This window comes from Convolutriloba macropyga, chromosome 3, assembly GCF_964194025.1.
Source record: "Convolutriloba macropyga chromosome 3, txConMacr16.3, whole genome shotgun sequence".
Taxonomy (NCBI): Eukaryota; Metazoa; Xenacoelomorpha; order Acoela; family Convolutidae; genus Convolutriloba; species Convolutriloba macropyga.
In genome coordinates, this window is record NC_134470.1 from 5,043,947 (window position 1) to 5,052,362 (window position 8,416).

The following is an 8,416-nucleotide window of genomic DNA, read 5'->3' on the forward strand; positions in this document are numbered from 1 at the left end:
GGGGGGTAGCAGTTTTAGGCAGATATTTTGTTAAGAAATCCGATGAAGGTTCAGAAGTCATGTACGGTTTGTGTTGATTGCGCTGAAGATTGAAAAATAGAAGCGGAATCTGAGGGAGTAAAGAAGTTCCGCATCTTTCAGCACTTGTTTTACGACAATCAGCAATTGATTCAATTTTACCAACCTTGACGTGAAATTGAGACTTCGCTAGACTGAATGTAGAACGGCGTCACATAAAAAGTAAAATTTGCGGAAAAAAATTGTTAGATCAATTCAGTTGAACCAAAAAAGAAACGAAGAACCAAGTGCCACAATTGTTTCTACATCTGAGAGTTTTCAAGCGGATTAATATAAATGAGTCTGCGTGCTTCGGTTGCAAATTGCTATTTCACAATTAACAATATTTCCTAACGTTTTTCTTAATTGCTCGTAATAGGTACAAAATTGGTTTCAGATTTCAGTCCATAAGTTTCGCTGCAACATTTTTCAATAGCACATAATTTACGACATTTTTATTCTGTTACCTTCAAAAAATTGATTTATGGTCGCCTTTTTGGCTAATATTTTGATTTGAACATAAATAAAAAACTGTTTTGTTCGAATTTTGACAATGAAAATTTGGTTGCAGATTTAATGGCAGGTTTTTAAATCAAAAAAGAAAGGGCTACCTTTGTTATGTTTCATGAAGGAGATAAGGCGTTGTTTTCCAATTTTATTAACATCGGCAAAATCGAATAGTTCTGAATTTCGTGGTTGTTTTTCGCTGGAATCTCATACAGTCTGACGTCTTATTTTTGAATACCAATTGGTCAAAAAATTTTTTTTTAACTGCCATTTACAGTCTATCTTGTTCATTTTTCGAGGAACCGTTCAACTAAGTTGAACCCGGAAGCACTCTTTCGTTTTTTTATTTTTTTTGCTGTAATCTTTTTGTTAATCGAGTTATTTTTTTCATTGTATCAGCCCGGAATTTTAAAAAATCTGTAGTACAAAAAATTCAATCAGAAAAAAAAATTGACCAAAACTTGCTCCATTTTAGGAAAAACACATTTCTACAGTGTCCAAAAATGATACTTGAAATTTTTATTTGAAAAGCGAAAGAGAGAAGATCTAATCCTATCATTCTGCAAAAAATGAAGTCTGCGCAAATGATCTTCAGGTTTTGAGTTCCGCTGAAGAAATTTTTGAATTGAGCATAATCTTTTCATGGGTTAGGGAATAGACTATTTTTGAATCATTTTGCTTTATTTCATGCTTTGGACGCCCAAACCTCCACACGAAACATCAGATTAACATTCCAATCGGAAGTCGAGTATAAAAAACGTACTGTTTTTTTGTCGAGATTTTAAACAAATTCATGCGATTGAAATGTGATCACTAGTTAGCTGCATTGCTAATTTGTTTCGATGAAAGTAATTAGTTAATGTATCTCTGATAATTGTCCTTTCATCAGCAATAATAGTACTGGGCCATAACTGGAATTTTTATTTTGGAAAGTTTTAAAAGGCAAAAGCCAAATACATGTTACATTATACTAAAATGCGCTATCTATTGTCAAAAAATGTTAATCATGAAATTAATTTGTTGCATAAGTTACCGCTATATGCGGTTTGAGAAGCATTTTTGTTTTCTTTTTAATATGGTTTTGCTGCTGTAAAAATGGACTCAAAAGTGAGCATCCAGAACTGCCGGTAGAATTGTAAAAAAAGTGAACTCTCTTAAAATAAATACCTCGCCTGGTGGTTTCGCTTTCGTCTGCTCTGAATATTTGATATATAGATTTCTTAGTTGCCTAAAATAATGTGATAATGGGACTTCGCTGGACTTTTTTATGGATTTTGATGGAAACATTGAAGTCAAACTCCAACTTCGGTAGGATGGCTCCCAAGTATAATTTTTCAGAAGACCTTCCAGCTATTTTTTTTGCTCCTGTACAATTTTTTCTCCCTTAAAGTGCCAATATTTCAAATTGCCCTCTTAGGGGAGTTCCAATAGAATAAGTCATCAATTGTACTTTCTGTGTCCCTTTCTGTATCTTTAATTGTTGTTCTCTTTGATTCATCAAAAAGCAATGGCGGCAATCACATTTTTTAGAAACGTGTGAAAATTGTGATACTTTTTATGTTTCGTTTTTGTTTGAGTCTCATACAATATGAAGTTTGGATCAGAAAAGTTTAAAAAAAGGATCAAGATAGAGGACTATTTTGTGTCTATCTAAGTCCTTTTTTGGTGAACTGCATCATGTTGAGACAGAAAGGGTTTTTCCGTTTTCTTAATTTTGTTGTAATAATAAGTTTGTTCTTCGAGACATACTCTACATTGTCACAGCCCTGCAATTTGAAACTGGCTGTAATTTGTGGAACAATTTCACTCATTGCTCTGCGGCAGTTTTTTTGTTCAATCAATTGTCAATTATCAAGGTTGAAGGTGTGAACATTTTGAGTCTCATGATTTTCACAACTTCACCCTTGATAACAAAGATTGAACTTTTCAATAGTAAGAACAAATTCAGACATTCAGTATTTACTATGTTTTCTATTCTGAATAGCGTAAAAAGTGAAATGATCATAATCGGTTCATATTAAAATTACAGACTGAGGAACACTATGATTCAGCGCCGATTTATAACGTTACTATGATCCGGGTATTCACTGCCTCTCGCAACTCTTCTTAATTCTACAGTATATAAATGACCTTGAAAGTTTCATGGTTACTCGCTTTGAAGATGTTTTGTATAAAATAAATTCTGATGCTTGGTTCAAACAAAAACATGCTTGGAGCAGACATTTGAAGTTTTTTAACTATAACTTCTTTAAAGTTTTTATCCTGGATGTTGTGTTACCCTAGATGACAAAACGAAGACTCAGATTGAAACACCGGTACGAAAAACGATAATTACAACAAAGACGGAAAATAGTATTCTTTGTCAACATAAAACAGTATTCTTTGTCCCGCCTTCCCAATAAAAGAAGAGTTTTGAAGCAATTAAATTGCATATTTCTACTTAAATGTATTCAGCATTTTCATGAGCGCTGCACTTGAACAATTGACAAAGAGATAACAACGAGGTAGCGCTCAAAAGGAACTTTGTGAACAGAAAAAGGAAACTATATGATCAGATGACATCAATAAATCAAATAGCAGTAAACAGTATTTCATTAAAAAAATGTTTTAATTGAAAACTGTCATGACAACACAAAAGTGGAATGATAGAAAATTTTTTGTTGAGTTTGTTCATTCAAGACTTTTGCTAAGCAAATCATTGTTGTGAGTACCGTTTTCAAAAACTTTAAAAAAATTGATATAAAGCAGTGCAAAATAATGGCATAATGAAAATAATTCCATAAAGTCTATAAAGTATATAAAATCCTGAAAATAGAATTCATCTCAGAAAATATTAATTGAAGCTGTATTTGGTTTGTTTAAATTATGCTCTGGTGATGAATTAGATATTCTCTGCGCTGTCAAATGATCTTTATGCGGCATCGAATCCCGGATAAAATATATTTTTTTCCTGCTTTTTCGTGGTTGGTTACTCTTCGGAATTGCGTCTTTTTTATTGGCTGGTTTCTTACACATTTACCTCGCATTGAGTCATCATGCCACTTTCCAATTCTGATTGGGAAAAGAAATATAAGGACGGTATTGAGAAGAAGTTATCTGATTGGTCCAAATTTTCATTTCTCAAATGTGTTCTAGTATATTATATGATGATCTGTGCGGGCAGTCAAAATTTTCCTTTTTCTGGGACGGGATACCTACGAATCTGAATTTTCATTACTCACAAATGGCTCTAATATTATATGATGGTGGGCGCCAGAAATGGCGGGTTTTCCATTGAACGATGAATTGTCTGATGATGGCTTGACTGAAAAGTCCTGGAATTGATAACCTGTTCGTTCTGGGATCTGAGAGATGTTTGTCAACAAAGAGGGCATTGTGGCAGGTACTAAAAAAGACGTTTGCAAATCTTTATTCTCATCATGTTCCGACACGCTCTTATCAAGATCTGTAAATTTGACTGCTGTGGATGTTTTTGCTGCTGATTTCATGGCGTTTGTAGTACCCGAAACAGGATGAACATTTCCCCCAATAAGCTTGCTTTTGAACCACTTTTGCATTTTTCGCACAGGATTCTGAACTTTGCGTTTCATTGATTTCACGTGAGTTTTTTGCCCATGATTGTCGCTTGACTTCAGTTTCAAAGGCTCATTTTTCAATGAGTTCTGATTGGTTAAAATTTGGTTCTCTTGAAGAGCTCTGGGGAATAAGTTCCGGGCACAGTTGTATTTTTGATGATGATACAGCCCCATTTTATTGGGGAATGTTCGATCGCAGAAGGGACAATACCCTAACAAAGACACAGGATATTCATTCATCTTGCAACGTTTCACCCCAGAGGTTTCGAACTGCGTGCTGTTCATTGCAGGGAATACACAGCAGGGCAATCCTGATAAAATTTTAAAAAATTTAGCACTGACCAACATCAGTTCTTAACAATTTTGAAATAAGAAAAATTGTAATAGGTTTTCTCTACTAAAATATAATATGATCAAATAATCGTTATGAAATTATTAGAAAACTTCTCAACCAAAAATTAATCATCTACAAAAGTTGCTGATAACTGAAAAAAGTTCCATTTTTATGTGGTCACCACTGGGGGGGGGGGGGGGGGGTAGTTAATTGCGCATATGTCTATTACTTTTTCAGGCTCGAAAAAACTCAAGGTAGTAACTATACTGTCACCATATTTTTTATGTTTTCGTACTGGTTTACTATGTTCCGATAGAAAAAATAACCTAAAATGTGAAATTGGAAATTAGTCTTTTCACTATTGTTAAAAAGTGAGTTGCCTACCTGGTAAAAATAAATTTATTTTTATTAAACGTAGAGCTTTAAGCCGGCGACAACCGATGTTTAATTTGATATTTGGCAGAATGATTTTTAGACTTGTTACTTAAAGTTTGTTACTAAAATGATTTGTTTAAATTGTTAATTGAGTCAATTAGTTAATCAACTGCAAACTTATAATTTCAATTCACTTAATTAAAGCGGGGTAATCGTCTAGTTTTTTGTCTAGTTATTAATTAGAGAGCTTAACATTGAGTTATAAGCTAAGCCAAACTTTATTTGTTGTGAGCATTAGGGCATCGTTTCATAAATCTGCAACTCTCCGTAATTTTGGGTTTCAATTAATCTGTTATGAGTTGGCAATAATCGCTTTAAATTTCCCCTTTTTTCCAACAAATTATTAACCAAATTTCTTGATTGATCGTAATGCAACTGAAATTTCGCTTTAAAAATTATGATAATCGATTAAGTCGATAGGACAAAACTTTGTACTAGGTAAATACGTCAATTTGGCTTCGAAAAGAAATAATGTTGCTCTATTGAGTTTGAAGTTCAAATTCATATTTCATGTGAATTTAATGATAGCTCTAATATTAAACAACCAGGTAAAAAAGTAATCAGCCCCCCCCCCCCCCCCCCCCCGCGTCTTGAAAAAATTCATACGGGAGTGTGATCAAATAAAGCGTGTTTTACCCTGTTAAAGTTTCGCATAAATTTAAATTTGTTGATGTTTATTACTTTATTTTGTTTGAATGATTTGAAGTATTTTTTGTTTCAAGTATATTTAACCGTAGGGTAATAATTTTAATTTACTTGTTGCAAAAAAAAATATATTGGTTACTCTTAAACAAGGTAGCAATTAAAACAATAAAAACTAAGTCGCATTAATACCTCATGAACATCAATTATGAATGTTCATTTTCTATCTGGGCAATTTGGAAGCAGTTTCAGTTCCGGAACCAGGTCGAGGTGTCCAAAGTGATTAGATCAGCGCTTCATGCGCTCGAAATGGTCTGGAAAAGCCGTTGAGCTCAATAAATTCTCTACATTGGTACTTTAACTAAATGGCCGAGGCCACTATATTCGACCCAAAGTCTTTTATTACGTCGACTCATAGTCTTTTAATACCCAATTTCTGTCGACCACGGTCTTTTCATGAGTCGACCGCTAAATTAGGGATAACTGTTTTAAGTTTTCTGAAGTATCAATCTGCTTTTTTTATGGAAAAAAGATCTACGCTTCAAGATACTGGCTCAGATCTGAAGATGAATGAAATTAATTTCACAAATAAACAACTGTTGTTTACTAAAGAACTTAACTCAAATAACATTCCATGAGTTGATTTGAACATATCATTTTACTGACTCGAATTATGGTAATTTTGATGTTATTTTGTCTTCATTTGCAAGTCACTGCAAAGAGCAATAATCAAATTGAGAACATTGATTTAAGACTGGTCAAGGCCAACAATACTCAAAAAAAGTTTGGACAGACAGTTATATCGGCCATTATAAAAGGTCACACTGTAAACGAAAACCAAAACCCGTTCTTTGTTCGCGTCGTCTACAGACATCCTCAAATTTGGTGGAAAATTTGTATCTATCACATTATTAAATAATGCTCCACGCATACAGGAGATTTTTATCAGAAAAAAATACATGTGATCAAAAACTTTTAGCAAGAGGTGACTTTTTGTACAGTTTTGAAAAATTTTGTAATAACTGTTGTTTGTTGTGTTAATTTGTAACCACTGTGTAATTTTTTTATCCCTGATACTCATCATTTTTGGTGCAATTGTTATTATTCGAGCAAATCTTAACTTCCGTCGGTGACCTATAATGGCTATATTTGGTTTGGCTTGTCGTCTATGTCATCAGATAAACATTTCCCACAAGAATTTTATCCAGTTAGTTCTCATTTGATATTTTAATCAGATAAAATTCATCTATCCTGAATTTTTAGGTGTATGATCTGATAAAGCATTTTTTTCTGATTTGGTCATGAAATTTTATTCGACAATTTAGACAAGAAGGCTCGGTAATGAGCGACCGGACATAAGGTTCCGAAACCGCTTATCCACAATTATGACCTAATTGTCTACCAAATGAAGAACAGATAGAAAAACCCAAAAATAATTTTTGAGAATCCCAAAGAACCCGCATTTCTTTTTTTTTTCAAAAAAGTAGTGTATGAGCGAAAAGATAACCTGCAAAGCAAATATTTCAGTGGAGTGAAAAATTAATGCAATAGAGTTAAGACGAACGGCAAAATCAATTAACAACGAAAAACATTATTTACAAAAAAAAGTTTATGTCCATTTTTTTTAAAAAAAAATACATTAATAAAGTTGAAATGGCGTCAGAGAGAATTGAAACTAAACAAACTAACTTGTATTTTACAAGAAAAGATATGGGACCAGTCCATAAAAATTTTGATAACAATTAGACAAAAAGTACAGAAACAGTAAGGTTAAGAAGTTCGCTTAATTTTTTTTTAAATTAAGCTCAAAGTAATGAAAACCTATAGAAAACAAATAAAATATCCCAGCGAACTAAAATCACCAATTCGTCTATAGAAGGGAATTAAGATCTGTCCTAATTCAACTTTTTATACGGCTAAAAAGAACAACAAAAAAAACAACCAAAAATTGCCAGAAAACGCTATCGAAGACCTGAAGCCATATTTTGGCCTTCAACAAAATGTTCAGTTGTGCCTTGTTCAGACACTAATTATAAAATATGTGGCTTTTCTTTAATGAGACTAGGGAATAGATAGACAGAAAAGCAAAATGCAAAATTAAGTAACATTTTGAATCTTTTTGAAACAAAAATATTTCCAAAGGCATGAAAGTCATTAATTATATAAAAAAAATGATTAAACAGGTTCGTTTATTCATCCATGAGAAGCTCATGAGACTTTCAATTATCCAGAGTATGTCTTGCGTCTACAAAAGAACGTCCAATATGACAAAAATCGAATTCATTTACTTTTTTTGTGAAAAACCAGTGTCGAAGCCAGTAAGGTCATCACGAACTCTTTAAAAATGTTAGATTTTTTGACGCCACTCCCTTTTTGACATCTTTTATTGACACCAGTAATTTCATACATAGTTCACCGACACGAAGTAAAAAAAAACAATAAAAAGAACAAAATTGCGAAAATAATTTTTTTCTTATTTTTTGAAAGTTATTGGTTTTCAAAGTCATGAAAGCCATCAGCTATCTACTATTATCAAAATATCGGTTCATCTATTCGTCCATAAAAAAGCAATGAAACCTGTCATTAAACAGGAAAGTTCATACGATTAAACGAGTCAAACGACAGAGTAGAGACGACAGCTAAAGACATAATTTAATAAATTAATTAAATTTCTCAAGAACGAAGTCTCCAAGCCGTTAAAACGACAATTTCTATCTTTCAGGAGTTTAGTATGTTCAATTGTGTTTTATTTGGACGCCAATAATGTGATATGAGAACTGTCATTAAGGTGATAAGGTAACAAAACTAGGAAACGTAAAAATTCGCAAAATTCTAAAAATAAAAGAAAAATTTGAAATCTAGTAGT